This window comes from Aythya marila (assembly GCF_965140915.1).
Source record: "Aythya marila genome assembly, chromosome: 9".
NCBI classification, from domain to species: Eukaryota; Metazoa; Chordata; class Aves; order Anseriformes; family Anatidae; genus Aythya; species Aythya marila.
This window is the reverse complement of record NC_139050.1, coordinates 15,556,486-15,572,182: the sequence shown is the minus strand read 5'-3', so window position 1 is coordinate 15,572,182 and position 15,697 is coordinate 15,556,486. Positions and strand designations below refer to the sequence as shown.

Here is a 15,697-nt window from a genome sequence, read left to right as displayed (position 1 = left end):
TGCGTGCCCCTAGGAGAAGCAGCCTGACTTCAGAGGTGTCTCTGCTGGGTCTTGCTTACTGGCGTGTAATACCCAGTCACCTCATGAATGGTGACTACCTCCTGGAGATGTTACGGAAAGCACCACAAGGTCCTGCAAAGTGAAATAGTGGTGTCTCCTTTCCTCCATTGTGCTTCAGCAGTGACGTGAGAGCAAAGGCTGGGCTTTGCCATCTGAAACTTAAGCTTTTTCTGCTTTCAGGCAGGGAAGGAATGAGATCAGTCCTTCCACATCAGCACTTTTCTTTATCTCGTTGTTTTCTGCCCTACTTAGTCTGTCAGGGTCTGTGGCTCATCTGGAAATGAGTCTGCAAACCTTGGGGTTGGGAATCATCTCACCTGATTTTAGTTATCTAAAACTTAGACATGAAGTCTAAGATTTTCATCTAGGCTCTCTCTTCGGGCGGTGAGGAGTGATAAACAACCCATGCCATTCATCTTACCTGTTCTAGACATCTGCCTTAGGTTGGGATGATTCACACTTTGGAAGCGCCTGAACTCTACCCAAACTGTCAGGGAGGCAGAGGTGAGCGGTCAAAGCTAGACCCCCAATTCTCACAGAGCTCTTCATCTGGCAAATCTAGCAGTGATCTTCTTCCCCCCATTTACCATGGGTGTTGTTCATGTGCAGTGAAATGTTATAATGTCTCTTGTTGTAAGGGGAATGATCTCTGCCCATCTCTTTGTTGAGATAACTTTGTGCTGGGTTTGATGGAGATGGTGTTCTGTCTGCGATGGCCCTTGTCTAACTAAGGAACAGAGGAGGTTTTTAAAGTGAGAAGATAAGTGCTTTGCCAAGCATCGTCATTCTGCTATCAATTTTTCAATCGGGTGGATTTTAAGGCCAAAATTTCAGAGCTGATGAAAGAATATGGAGGCCTGGTTCCCATCAGAATTAAAGATCTCGTCTTAATTGCTTTATATTTACCCTTGTGTTAATCTGTGATGTGATTGCTTATCCCTGTGTACATCTTTGCAGGAGAGGCTGCAGGCATTCCCCACCCCACCTGAGATACAGACCTCAGAATATAGAGGGAAGACTGGAGCTGGGATCGGGGCTAACCTTCTCGGGTTGCTGCTGGGAGCACAATGGTGGCAAAGTGCTGTGGCAAGGGACCCCACTCTTGAACCGAAGACAGGAACTAGGCTGACAAGACAATAATAGTATGTTGGCTCAACTGGCAAACACACATCTCTTTTGGACAGACTCGAAATGTTACATTGAGAAGCAGTTAATGCGCCGTTGTGTAAGGTTCCTAATGGACTGGAGCCAGAATGCTCCATTAACCACACACGTATAAAATATTCATTGAGCTTGGGTTTTGTTGCCAGGCTGGAGGAAGGGGGAGAAGCTTTGTGTATAGAGATAAAACTGTCAGTATTGAGGGCTGAAGGGAGGAGTCGATTATGTGTTCTGAAATCTTTTATTCTTTTTAAAAGGAGAAGGATTTCTAGTCTTTGGCAGGGGGCTAAGGGGTGCAAAGAGGATTAAATGCAAGACTTGTTGCTGGGTTTTACGTTTCATGTATAATTGCCCAAAGGGTAAAGGCACCTCCTGTCTTTGTGCCAGACTCCCTGATCTGTTTTATACCATGTATTCTCTGCAAATTAAACTCAGGGTCAGTCTTTAGGAAATAAAATAAATGTGAAACCCCTGATTGTGTTCCCCAAAACACTGGCTTCTAGACAGAAGAAAACTCTCCTAAACACGGGAAAGTGAGAACTCTGGTGACAGGAAATACAAGCACTAGATTTCCTTCCTGGAAAACAGAGGTTCACCTGTTTTTGTGCTGGGTTTAGATGTGTGGTAAGAGAAGCTTTCTGTTTTCTGGGTGCTGAGCACAGTGAATGTTTTAGAAGGGATTTGGTTAGGAGAATTTGCTTGATTTGCTGTTCTACTTGAACACTGCAGTAAGAGAAATCATAAAACTGTGTTTCAGACAGAATTAATAAATAAACGCGTGCAAAAGTTGTCATCCATGTGACCCTTGTGTCTTGCTGGAAGGTGACTTTGTGAATCCACTGAAGTAAGGCATGAGGAAAGGGTAACAATGCCGCTGGGTAGGAAGAGGCAGGGTGCGGTGCTGTGTGGGGTTGATAACTGGGAATACGAGGCCAGGAGGGAGCACGTGGTGGTTTGCCTAAGCACTGGAGGTTTTGTATCTTGTGGTGTCTGGGCAGCCTTTTAGAGTATACTGGAAAGGAGCCGGTGACCTTCCTCGTTCATCATGTCTGGTCATGGTTGTATGAGCACTGACAAAACATAGGGGAGGGCTCCAGGAAGCAAAATGTAACATTTTGATAGGAAAGGATGGTAAAGACCAGGAACTCCGTTACAGTATTCTAGAAATGCTTCCAGTAGCATGTGGAAAGTCACTCAGACAAGCAGCAATGCAGTGTGTGGTTGAAGAAGCAGTGTGGCCACAAGGAATTAGACTACTTAGAACAGGACAGACACTAGGAATGGAAGGAGATATTCTGTGGGATAGTTGTTTTCTTCCAAAATAGTGAGAACTAGGTTAGTGGCACTGGAAACAAAAACAAATAGTAGGGGAGCCCTTAAAAGTTATTTGAAATGGGGACCTGGAAAAGATCATACTTCTCTTGATTTTGAGTTCCCCAGCATTAAAAGCTCTGTGCCCCTGTGGCAGGAAAGGACAACCACCAATGAAGTTCAGTTATACATAAAATAGAGCAGTCTAAGCAATTCCACAGTTAAACAAGGCACATACATATTGGCAACTAGACCAAGACCAAAACTATCTCTGCCTTTCTATAAATGTATATAAAATGAGAATGGGTGAATTGTATTGTACTGGCTTCCCAGTAATCTTACTGAATGAAGCTAATCAGTATGAAGCTGTATTATCAGGATACTTATTATGTAGAAATGACAAGAATAGATTTTGCCGTTGGTAGAGTGACTCACAATGTGTTGGAAATCAGAGTCCAATAAGATAAATCAGTTATCTGTATCATCGTTTACCACCCACTTTTTCTTGAAAGTTGCTATGCCAAATCAAGAAAAACATTTTAAAGGTTATCCTTGTCAACAGCTGGCCACAGCAGTGACAATGTCCATGAAATACTAAGAAAGGTTACAGGCAGTAGAAGGAGACTATGGAAGAAGAGAGACTGCAAAAGATTTATCCTAGGTAGGATATAAAGAGTAAACTTTAGTCAACATGTTTAAACTACTTGAAAAAACTCATGAACCAATAAAAGGGAAAGACACTCTTGACTGAGGCCTAGTCTCAGCTATAACCATTGTACTGAGGTTGCTCTGTAGTAGTGGTCATTGCATGGTCAAATTCAATAATTTCATAGGAATAATACCCTTAAAGAAACAAACACCATGACAATATTTTTTTTTCTTTAAAGAGTGGTTTAAATAACACTAAAGGAGCATGTAAATGAGCAGTGTAAGTGGCATCCCTGTAAATCAAAGAAAACATCTCACTTCTTCCAAAAATAAACCCAACCAAAAAAAAAAAAAAAAAAAAAAAGCTTAAAAAGCTTAGTACAGTTAAATTGTAGAGCAAGGGGGACTATTAGAAATAAAAAGGTATCCTTTCAAAAGTGGAGATCGTGCCTAAATGAAGAAAATAGGAATATCATGTCTGCCAAGTTAAATGTAAAACCATAATAGCATATACTGAGATAGTTTGAGGAGTGACTCACAAAAGACAAAAACTAATAACAAAAGCTCTTCCAAACGCAACAGGAGTTGGAAGTCTGCCTGGAAATGGTGGGATCAGCAAATGACCAAGGCATGAAAGGAGCAATCGAGGTCAATAAGGCCACTGTGTAACAAATAGCAGAAGGCAATGGATGCATGGTAAATAGGAAGTCCTCCAAGGTTTGAGCTCAAGGAAAAGCCTCTAATTGAATTGTTAATAGAAGAGCTTTTAAAACAGATCAATGAAATGAACAATAACAAATCACCATGACAAATGATATTCACTCAAATGTTCTAAATTACTCTGGTATGAGATTTTGGGTTCAATCAGTCTTGATCCCAGAGGAGGTAAATAATGTGACACCAATCTTAAAAAGGGTTCCAGCAGGGATTAAAAAAAACCTACAGACTACTGAAGTCTGGCTTTGGTACCAGGAAAAAAATGGGAGGAAATTATAACAGAGTTAGTGGCTGCATACATAAATATGTTATATTGCAGATGTGTGAACACAGCCTTTGTAAATACAGATGTGCGTCACTGCATCACGAACTGTGAAGTTCTTCGAAGGAACGAAGCATCTGGAGAAGCACGAGACAGAAAGATCTTTAGATCTTGAGAGACTGGGCAATGAAGTGGCAGATGAAAGTCAATGTCAAAAAGTTTAAATAATACAGGGGGAAATAGTCTTGACCATTCATGCCTCTAGGTAGCTATGGTTTCTGTGTTCAGGAACATGATCAGTAAAGCCATTGTTGCTGATTTTCCACAGATATCAGACCAGTTCTAGCAGTCATGTAAGTGACCAATTCTTGGAGCTGGGAATAATCGAGAAGAAAACAAATACCTTATGCTATTGCAATAGACCCATTAGAGATAGAGGTAATGGTTTCTTTGTGATGTTCCTGCATCTTTCCTGCTGTGTGCAGGACTGCTCACTCAAACTGGGGAAAAAAAATGCAGTAGAAGTAGAAAAGACATAGAAAAGAGCAATAAGAGTAACCAGAGGTCTGAAATGTCTCCCTTTTATTTTTAAGGAGAAATATAAATAAAGCAGTGTTTTTCAGTCTTGAAAACTTAAGCATTTTACAAAGGCTTATAAAATCATGAGCGGTATAGAGGAGGTGGGTAGGAAATGATCATTCCCTCTTCCCTTTAACATTAGAACTAAGAGTACTAAAGAAACTAAAAGGGCAGCAGTATAAAATCAAAGCAGTATTGTTAGTGATTCTATTGTGGAAGTAGTAATGGATATAGAAAATAGCAAAATGAAAATAAATTCAGAATAGGATCAAATAAAATCCCCTAGGATCCATCATAGGCTACTAAACACGATGACCTGTATGAGTTGGGATGTTGCCTCAAATCCCTAAATTGTGGATGGCCAGAAACTGGAAGGCAGTGACCAAAAAAAGCCACTCTGTGCAAGGCCTGCATCCTGCATGTTTTAAGTACTGCCTTTAGCTTTTTAGCTAAAACTTTTCTCTGCCATGCACCACCATTTGTGTATCCCTTTGCGATTGAGGTTGAACCTGCTCCCGTTCTTGTTTTCCTTGTGCCATCTCAGTTCTCTTTGTAATATTCCTTTTCCTTTCTCCAGGTTTGCCTGAGCTTTTGGACCACTTGCAAGTATTCAGCTTCTCCTGCTCCATTTGCAAGTTTCTGTATTTGAGCCTGTGAGTACTTTTTCATCTGTGGAGATCAATGTTGTGTGTTTTCTTTTAAAAATCTCAAAATTTCAGCTGCATTCACAAAATCAGCTGATTTATAAGATCCGGATTAACAATGCATGTAAACACAGGACTAAATTTAAGTGTATGCTTAAGATGTTTGGATCTCAAACACATGTTTAAATGCTTTGCCAGGTAAAAATAGATTCATGATTTAACACTAGGCCTTGACTTTCCATTGTGCTATTTTAATTTTATGCTGATTTAACTTCAGCTAACTCGGCCAGGATACAGGACTTGGTTTGGAGAAGACAGCTTTGGTCTGAAAACAAGTTATTCCAAACCCTAGAGCTGGAAGAAGTTCTCTAGGACTGAATATTTACAAGAAAGGGTGTGATGGCAGAAGTGTTAGGCTGCTTCTTCTGGTTTCATGGTGTGAGTTTGAGTTTCATGCTGGAATTGCACAACACCCAAATACAAGTGGGTGTCTGGCCACGCTGACAATTTTAAAAGCATCCAGATGTGAATTTTTTTGGCTATGGAAACTTTTGTGCTTTAACTGTGCTAGCCCAGTTTTCTTGGGAGAATATTTGGACTTCTTCCTCTGGTGAGGTTTTTTTCAGCATCATTTAAAACGTTGAGAGATGTAGTGATTTGCCTATAATCAAATATATAGACCTGACCCTTGAAAGCCATTTCACAAGCCATTTCACCTAGATTTCCCTAACATACAAGCAGGTATTAGGGGAGGGAAGGAAACAATACATCTCCTGTTTTCAACTGAGCTGAAAATCAAGGAACTTCAGCAGTGTTTGAGAGAGAAATAGCAGATTTTTGTAAATGTTATGCTAGAAAGATGAGATGCTGCACCCCAGGTTTGATACCAGTCCAGAAGCGTATGAGGCAGGAGCCTGGATTCATTGATTTCTAGTGTTGGATGCTCTTTAAATCATAGAATCAGCACCTAATTTTGTTTTGCACTGCAGTTGAACCATGAGTTTGAAAAGGAGATGTCAGAGCAATCAGTGATTGACTCTTGGTAGAACAATCTAGGTGTTTCCAGATTGATTTCAGACGCACATGAATTGCTGCCCTGGAATTTGAAAGGCTGCTTACTTGAAATGGTTGAGAACTCCTAGTTTTGAGTCATCTTACTGAACATATTTTTTTGTTCTGAACTTGCTATTTAGTAGGAAAAATAATAAGGCCTGCAAATTCCCTTGAATTGTTTGAAGGAAGGATTGGTGCTGCTTCATTGAACGCTGTGGTCTACAGCTGTCCCCAGCTAGACCTTCAGTGAACACCAGGCAAAGAATTGTAATTTAAGTTTCAGTGTGCTCTGACAGGTAAGGGAAATGAGTAATCAGGACAGCAAGTGAAACCAGCAGATACCTGAAGGAGGATGGTCCTGTGTGGAACTAGCTCATAGGTTAAATATATTGAGCTTTATGATAGAAAGAGCAGCTTTAACAGGTGAGATCAGTCAAGGCTTCCTGGCCAAGAATAATATGAAACCAACTTGTTTGTCACAACCTATGAGAATTTTCAGTCCTCCTGTTGCATTCCTGGCTTTGAAAATGGAAGAACTGCACTCCTGTAGCTAGTCAGCTATTTGTCCAAGTCCATATATATAGATTATAGTATATGCTAAAATATTTGTGCATTTGAAGATGTATAGGGAGATGTAACCACCCATTCCTGTAGTGAAGCAAGGAAAGGATTCTTGAATTCTGATATACCACCTAAGATCTCTGGTTTTGGAACTGGAATCTCATAGATAGAAAAGTACTGTCCCGGAAACGGGAAGAAAGCAGTGGGTGTTCCTCTCCAGCTGCCACCTGTAACCCACCCCCAAGTTCTGGTGCAATGAAGTGTTTGAAGCAAACAGTTGCATCTTCAGGGAAAACATTCATGGACACATATTTTTTCTGGGCTTGTATCAATTGAGCACAAAGCACAAATTCTTTTCAGGTGTGAAACCTACTTGTATACACGTGGTGTGCTGTGTGCCTCACTAGGAGTGAGGTGGGTACATAACTAATAGCTTCTTTCATAGTCTAGATGTCCAGCTTCAATTTACTGTTCATTTTCCCTTGTACTGAATTACATGTTAATGCTGGTGTAACCTCTGTTTCTCTCCTTCTCCATCCTAAATGTAAATCGACTTGCCACAACCTGCCACTCTCCAGAAATTACAAAGCCTCAGAAGATAATTTGTTGCTGGTGCTGATAGCATCTGTTTATTTTAATACACCCGCCAGTTGGGCCATGCTTGCTTGCAGATGGGGAGAAAATGACCTTCAGTAAAATCGCAAGCTTAACAATTCTGAAACAGTGTCTTCCTCAGCAGCCAGCTGCTGGTGATCTGAAGGTCTGTGTTTTCACGGAAGCAGCAGACCAGAGCATAGGGACTCAACCATCACTGAGACAGAGGGTAACCTACAGCTTTTTGGAGAATAATGAAATATGGGAACATTCGCAGTGGGGCTGTGGCCTGAAAAAATACTGTGCATCAGATCTTCTCAGGATGCTTGAGTTCATCGCTTTCATAAGTATGGAAAGTGCCTCTGCTTCTTTGCCCATGAATGCCCAATTACAGTTGGGTTGTGGTGCTTCAAAGAAAGCCTTGTTAGAGCACTGTCAAAAAAATCAGCTAAATGAAGAAAACAATAGATTTTGAACTAAATAATCCTTGGGTTTTCAATCAGTTGACTGGCTGTGATAGAATTGGCAAGAGGGGCACAAAAAAGGCCCTCTTTGTATCTTGAAAATAAACAGAGGGTGAATGTTTTCTCTAGATAAGGAAGTAACTTTCACTTTGTTGATACTTGGGAGTACACTTAACATTCATGTTCTAAAGTTACATATGCAAATCACTGTGGTGGATTTTTTGTAGTAGTTGTTTGCTGTTGTTTTTTTTTTAAATTTAAGTCCTAGAGTTACAAAAATGAAGAGCTCCCTAGGCCTTTTATTTTGATTACTAGTAAGCCCTTCAATAGTGGGGAAGTATTAGAGACATAGGAAATCTAATTGTAGATCAATATTTTAAATAGGTCGCTATGATCCTTAATATTAATTAATACTAATCCCTGGAAATTCAGAAGGACTCATACAATAAAGAACATACTAAAGCAATATGATTTATGAAGAGGTGTTTAGTATGGATTACTAGAAAATAACTTCAGTCAAACTCAGATGGATTAAAATAAAAGACACCTCTTTGATTAGCACAGTAATGTTGATGTAAGAACTTCCTATAGGCTTTTAACCTGCTCCCACAGGTATTTTTCATAAACTCAAATGGTAGAGTATCAAATAGGAAAAGTTACATGGATTCCAATTATTCCAGTTACAGATCTCAAAGTGGAATTTGTTGGATAGATTTGAAGTGTAAACACATCAGTTAGCTGTGTTCCTAGTTGGATCCTGCCAGTCATCTAGTCTGTGCTTTGAGCTGTTTAATGGTGTAGTAGTGACTGGAAGGAGACCTTGAGTCCCCACTGCTGACATTAGCAGATGCAGAAAGACTGGCTTAGCAGAGTTTGGATCCCTCAATAGAGTGGAAATGGCAAATAATTTTTCTTTTCAGGATGCTACAGGTAAAGGAAATTAATACTGTGAGATTTATGTACCAGATGGGATAGAATGTGTTCAGAAATAGGAATCTGGAAACCAGTTAAGAGTTTGAATGGATAATTGGCTGAATGTCACCTTTCACTCCAGTGCTGTGGCCAAGGGGGCTAAAGCAATACTTGGATCCTTCCTAACACCTACTTGATATCCCCTGTTTATATACCCAGGGATCACTTTACTGCTGTGTTTGGCATAGGTGCAACTGCTTTGGGAGCACTCCATCCAGCTGTGGTACTGACAATTAAAGAAGGTTGTTGAAAAATTGGAGATGTTTCAAAGAAGAGCCACAAGAATGACTGAAGGATTGGAAAACATGCTTTAGCAGTGGAGCCCATCTACTTATCTTACCAAGCAGCAATTCAAGAAAAGCTCAAGTCCGGTTTTCAAGCGAACTATATAAGGAACATAAGTTCAAAACCAGAAGCCCTTTTGGGCATTAGTAATAACGAGAATCAGTAGTCAGAAGTTGGATGAGATCATATTGTATATAAGCCTTCAACTTCTGATAGTGGACACCATTCTTGGAGCAAAAGTCAGGGTTGTGATTTGTTCTGTCATTGGCGAATAGAGAATGGATGCTTTTTCTACCTGCTTCATGCAGGTTTTCATTCAGAGTGGCCTTGATGCTGGCGTCCTTTCAGAAGCCAGCCCTAGCTGACCACCGCTGTTCTCTCTGGTTTTGTTAATTTATAAATCAGAATTCTCTCTCCAAATTGTTAATAATCTAAATAAACAAAATCCTTCACATGCATCTGTTGTCTGATCTGGATGCTAAACTCTGTTCTCCAGTTTCACCATAGGATTGGATAGGAAAATCAAGATTTTGTTGGAAGTATTTGTATGTCAGACTTTGTGTGATTGCATGAAGAGTCTAGGGATTAGATCTTCATTTCAAAGTCAGTTCTTGATGTTTCCAATTCCCATATAAGCACATTGGCTTTGGCAGGGGACAGGTCAGGAGGTTTCAAATGAACAGTTAGAGTCAGGCTTCTTTTCTCAAAGAAGTCATGGTCTGGCAGAAGGATCCACCAACTCTTGTGAAGTGGACCAGGGAGAACGGGGAAGAGAAGACCCATGTGTCTGGTGCCAATGTTCGCTCTAACAAAGTCCATGCTTGCAGTTCCTACTACCGAGCAGCTTGCCCTCCTTTTTAAGAAGGGGTTTTCTCCTGGGCAGCACAAAAGCATGTTGGCAGTGGCACAGTGAGAAAGTCTGCCTTTCTGCTGCCCACACTGTTCGTGCTCTGTGAGAAGGAAGTCTGCCTGAAATATTCCCCAGCCCTTAAAATAGAAATGGGTATGCCATGTCTCACAGTTCACTGAATTTAGGATTGAATCCAAATATTCTTTAAATGTGATCAAACATCAAATTTGGAGGATGCCTGAGCCTTGAATTTGGTTTCTTTCCATTTTAGAAATGCTACTTTCTGGTCTGCTTCTCTAGGACCACTTAAAAGTCTTCAAATCAGACCAGAACTGTGGCTTTCCCCACTTCCCTGCTGGGCTGCTTTGATTTCTGAGCTGTGAGTTTGCCAGAAAGGCCACTCTGCCTCTTTCTACAGTAAAGCATTGTCACCAGGAAGATACAAAGTTTGGAAATTTTGTTGAAGTTTTGGCCTGAAATGTCTTATTCCAAGGCTTTTTGCTCACTTCCATGTCAGAATGCTTTCTCCAGAAGCTTCTTTATAAGTTTCTGACTCTGTTATGATTGGAGTTGATTTTGTATTCTTAGTTTTCCCTATTTCTCATTCATTTCTTTTTTTTTTTTTTAATCCCAAATATAATGTTGTTTTATGTGAATATTTAAGGAAGCAATACACACCTCTTCAAGGCAGTGCACAGCCTTTCACCACGGAGGTCATGTCTGTGGCAGCATTGGGAAGCATCCATCCAACAGCAGTGGTGATCTCGCTATGCTGGCTTTCTGGCCAGGATTGAATTTCACTCCCTGAGCACATTTTTTCATCGGATTTTCATCAGCAATGCATCTAAGTATTGGTCAGCTGTAAACCCTCCATCTTCTCTTCATAGAAAGTAGTCCAAACCAGGATTCCAGATTGATGGGGATGCTGTCCAGGGCACATGCTGTGCCAACAATTTGGAGGGGTTCATCTGTGAACTTAGTGTTTGCAGTTTCTGAGCTTGTGCTAACTGCTCTAGCTTGCTGTCAGGCATTCATGCCATTGTTGTAACAGCAATGTAAGAGCATTTGCTCTTGGATTGCAAAAACTGAATTGTACACCAAATTGTCCATGTTGTCTTCAATGCCCTTGTTGTTTTGAAATCTTTAAAATCAAAATCCAAGAGCTTTGTGACACAGTAGGAAAATGTTCTTTACCAACATGTTCCTTCATTCTTATGAAGGCATTTACTCTCCTGACTCTAAACTGAGTTGAATATTTTTAGTTATTGACAGTTTTTAGACACTCAAGATAGACTGTGTAGTGACTACATGTAACAGATTTGTAGATCACTCATAGAAATATCATTAGTGATATTTTTAGTACCTTTTCTGTTCTTTGAAAGAGCCTTGTTTGAAATTTGTTTTGGTTCATCTAGAGACCTCTGGAACAACTGAGTGATAAAACTGGAAAGAAATCTTCTCTTCTCCATTATACTGTCAATATTGGGTCTCCTTTGTGAAAAACAATATTGTTTTTGAAATGAACTTCATGTGGGTCCAATTAATAATACTGAAAAATGTTGTGCTAAATCTTACAAGGCCAACATTATTTCTGGAGATATTCTGGAGGAGTATTTTGTCTTGAACAAGAAAAAAGAGTTGGGGAAGAATCCAAATGTAAGCTTGTTTTCTGTGTTTTGTAATTTTTTTTTTTAATTGTAAAATAGATGTATTGTTTCAGCAGGTTGAAGAAGGCCTTGTTTTTATACATATCTGAGTAAAGTTATGTTAATTTAGGATTTCCACGTTCTCAAAAAAAAAAAAGTATCAAGACAGTATCTTCAATATTTGTTTTTCTCTGAGCTTCTTAAAAAAAAAAAAAAAAAAAAAAAAGAAAGCTTATTTTCTGGGCTGTGACTTTTAGGAACCCTATTCTGCCTCAGAAGAGACCCTGCATGGTAATTTTGCCCTTTTCACCCAAACTCTGTTTGCCAGTAAGCCTTCCAGCACCAAGCTGTTCTGTTTGTGTTCAGAAAGCAAAGGGTGAATCACTGTCTTAATTAAGGTCAGTGTGTGATATCTTTGCTATTCTTCCAGCTATTCTAGGCTAGTGAATAAAGAGTAAAAAACAGGACGTAGACTTTTTTTTCCTGTAGTCTTCAGTGACTGCCCAGTTTACAGGCAGGTCCTAATCATTCTCAGTGACAGTGTGCTTTGATTGAAATTCACATCTCCATCCAAGTTTTTCCTCAAACTGCTGAGTAAGTTGAATGCAGACCACAAAATCTTTTGAAACATCCTGTTTGCCCAGCTTATCATTAGGAATAAAGGGAAGTTGGGCCATTGGTCACTTTGAAAATTTTTTCAGCATAGGTCTTCATATTTTTGGTGCCCCTTTAATGGGTTTGTATGAATCTAAAATACATCGGTAGAAATATCTCAAATCAAACCAATTTCTCAGACTCTAGCTGGAATGGTATTTGAAAGTTGGGGCCAGGAACTTAAAAGGAAAAAAAAAAAAAAGGTGGAGGGACAAAAGAAAGAGGGAAGTGGATTCTACATCGCTATAGCATTTTCTCTTGGTAACTTGTATGAGTTTCATTGCAGGCCCCAAGGCAAAGAATTTTCTACTTGGGCTGCAGGAGGGAGTGTTAAAGTGTTGGAAGAGGCAGGATGAGAAAGCTGCTACATTGCTTCGGCGGTTGTTCTTAGGAAAGCATCGTTGGCAAACTAGCACCATAATTTTGCAAAAGAGAAAAAAAAAAAAACTTGCCCAGGAAACAGAATTTTGCTGACAAGGTGTTAAGAAATGAAATATATGCTTTTATTTCATTCTGTTCTCTAGAGGGATTTAGCATTTTGCTGTGTAGCTCTTTCATACCAAACTTTCAAAGTATAGCCAGTCTCTCAGCCAGCATGCTTTTTAAAGGTGCAATACAGCTCTACTTTCAGAACTCCATCTTGTTTGAAATATGTTTAATTTGTTGTTGATTCTGGTTTACTGTGAGAGGCTGGGCATCAAGGTATGTAAAAATAGTGGAAGCATGGTTGAATCCTACAGGATCAAAAATGGACAGAAGTCATTTGTGTTAGGTTGCGTGTGGCTCACACAGAAGACAGATCTCACATGGGTTCCTTAGTACCTCTTGTAGGCTGATCTCTGTGCTCATCCCTCCATGCCCATCTGTCACTGCTGGTGCTCCATCTGGATCGTTGTCATCAGTTTTTAAAACACACTATGGCAGTGCTAAACAACAGTGTTATTACCAAAGTCCTTCTCCATCTAACCTGGCCTTGAACACTTCCAGGAATGTGGCATCCACAAGTGCTCTGGGCAACTTGTTCCAGTGCCTCACCACCCTCATAGTAAAGAATTTCATCCTAATATCTAATCTAAACCTACCCTTTTTTAATTTAAAGCCATTCCCCCTTATCCTATCACCATACTCCCTGACAGAGTCCCTTCCCAGCTTTCCCTTAGGCCCCCTTTAGGTACTAGAAAGCCCCTGTAAGTTTTCCCTGGAGCCTTCTTATCTCCACGCTGAATAACCCCAACTCCCTCAGCCTGCCTTCATGGGAGAGGTGCTCCAGCCCTTTGATCATCTTCATGGACTCCTCTGGACTTGTTCTAATAGGTCCATGTCTTTCTTGTACTGGGGGCCCCAGAGCTGAACACAGTGCTCCAGCTGGGGTCTTATGAGAGCAAAGTAGAGGGGGATCTGGATGAGAAGCAGTGTTTGGATTTGGTCCATTGTTGTGACCTTTCAGTAGGTTTGGAACAGGAAAAGAAAAGAAGAAAAGAGCTTTGGCTCATATCTTGTGGATTGTCTGTCACCATTTAGAGACTTCAGAGACTGTCCTGGAAAGGTGAGTGTCTCTCCTGGGAGGAGGTGGGAAGGGTGTCTTTTGTCTTCAGCTTGTATAGACGTAAGAGCTCTTGTAGTTATCCCCCACCAAGGCACACTAAGTAGGGATGCCTCACAAGATGATATAAGTGCTGTATTTTATGACCTGAATGCAAAACCTGTATTAGTTTCAACCTGTTTCTGGTAACATGTGTCTAATGCTAAATTATCTCTTTTATGTGGTTTGTGTATTACACGCTAACCTCAGATTGCTTTCATGTGTTCAACTTTCGGGAGTTCAAGAGTTTTGCAGGAAGAGCAGTAAAATGTGTTTTTGTCAATCTCTTTAGTTTTGGGGCCAAGGTGGATTTCTAATGGGCAATTTGAACAGCAACGATTGCTTGGAAGAGCAGGCGTAAGCAGCTTGCATGTTGCAGACATGTGCATGTGTATGGGAGGCTACTGCCAAGGAATCCCATTTGGGAAGAGCTGTAACAATGCAAGTCTAAGGCTAGAACAACACGGTGATGAGCAGATCAGGATGGACTGAGAAATAGCATTACAGACTTGTTTTCTCAAGCAGCTGTTTCTGGAGATGTAGATTCAGCCATGTAAATGGTTCATGCTGAGTTGTGAACTACAAAGGGGGAGCTGGGAGTGTTAGGGCTGCTGGTGTCCCTTCTTGCTGAGCTGCATGAACCTGAACCAGGTTTTTGGAGGAAACTCATTTTTTAAACTAGTTTTGGATGCTTCGAGAAATGTTTTTGATGAGTGACCCTACAGCTAGGTATTGAGATAGGGTCAGTACCAGCATGATAATAGTCACGGAGACTTTGTGCTTTCCACAGTGCCATGTGGATTTCCTAATCTCTTCCCTTTAAAGCCAGGTCCCTTTACACCACCTGGACCTACAGCGGTCTTCCAGACACTACCTCCACGAAGGACGGAGCGGTTACGAGGTGCTGTATTCATTCATGAGGTGAGGCAGGGGCAGGAAGACTGAGTTGCGGCTGGGCAACACCGTGGTTACAGCGGGGCCCGGGCAGAGGAGCAGAGGCACGCCGGCATGCTGGGGCCGCGTGCCACAGATACCCCTCCCAGGCCGCCCACGGCCAAGGCCTGTCACTGTGATGGATGCCATAGCGTGCGCTGGCGGACAGCATGTTCCTCGCGGCCTGTCTCCCTCTGCCCTGCTCAAAACAGGGATCCAAGGGGCAAGGCATCGGGAAGCCCCGAACCTCCCTGTTTGTTGTAGCACCTGCTTTGCCCTTCCACGCCTCCAGCCCTTCCTTGGAGGAAGAGGTGGGACCATTCCTTCTGTCTCTTCCTGAGCGGGATGATCTCAGCATGAGTCATTCGCGGCACGATAGGGACCCTTTTTCTTTGGAAGCGGTGCCCAGCGAGCAGCTGCACGGCTCAGCACATCTCTGACGCAGCTTCTGGAATAGGGCAGGGCACCTTCCTAACTGAAGCATTCAAGGGCAAGGCTTGAGCGTGCTATAATTTTGTGCGTGGCTCTTGCCTGAGAGCAGGATGCGATGAGTAGAAGAGGGTGGGGATGCTGGGAATCACTTTCTCTCATTCTTGGTGTCCCCTTAGTGTCTGCCAAGTATCTACTTCTTGGCCTGTAGGGAAAGTTGAAGGAGAGGTGAGCTCTCTGCTTGAGATGTTGGCTGTAACACAAAGGAAGATCTTGGTTTGTTTGTCACTGG

The 15,697-nt window shown here is 41.3% G+C and overlaps 1 long non-coding RNA gene across 1 annotated transcript in view; it reads left to right on the top strand.

Moving 5' to 3' along the window:
• LOC309881185 overlaps positions 1–14,887 on the top strand; it is a 91,451-nt gene extending 76,564 nt beyond the window's left edge. Inside the window, exons 6-7 of the long non-coding RNA XR_014318093.1 lie at positions 5,316–5,391; positions 14,869–14,887. This is a non-coding gene — a long non-coding RNA (uncharacterized lncRNA). The remainder of the gene's footprint in view (positions 1–5,315; positions 5,392–14,868) is intronic.
• Positions 14,888–15,697: the final 810 nt, after the last annotated feature.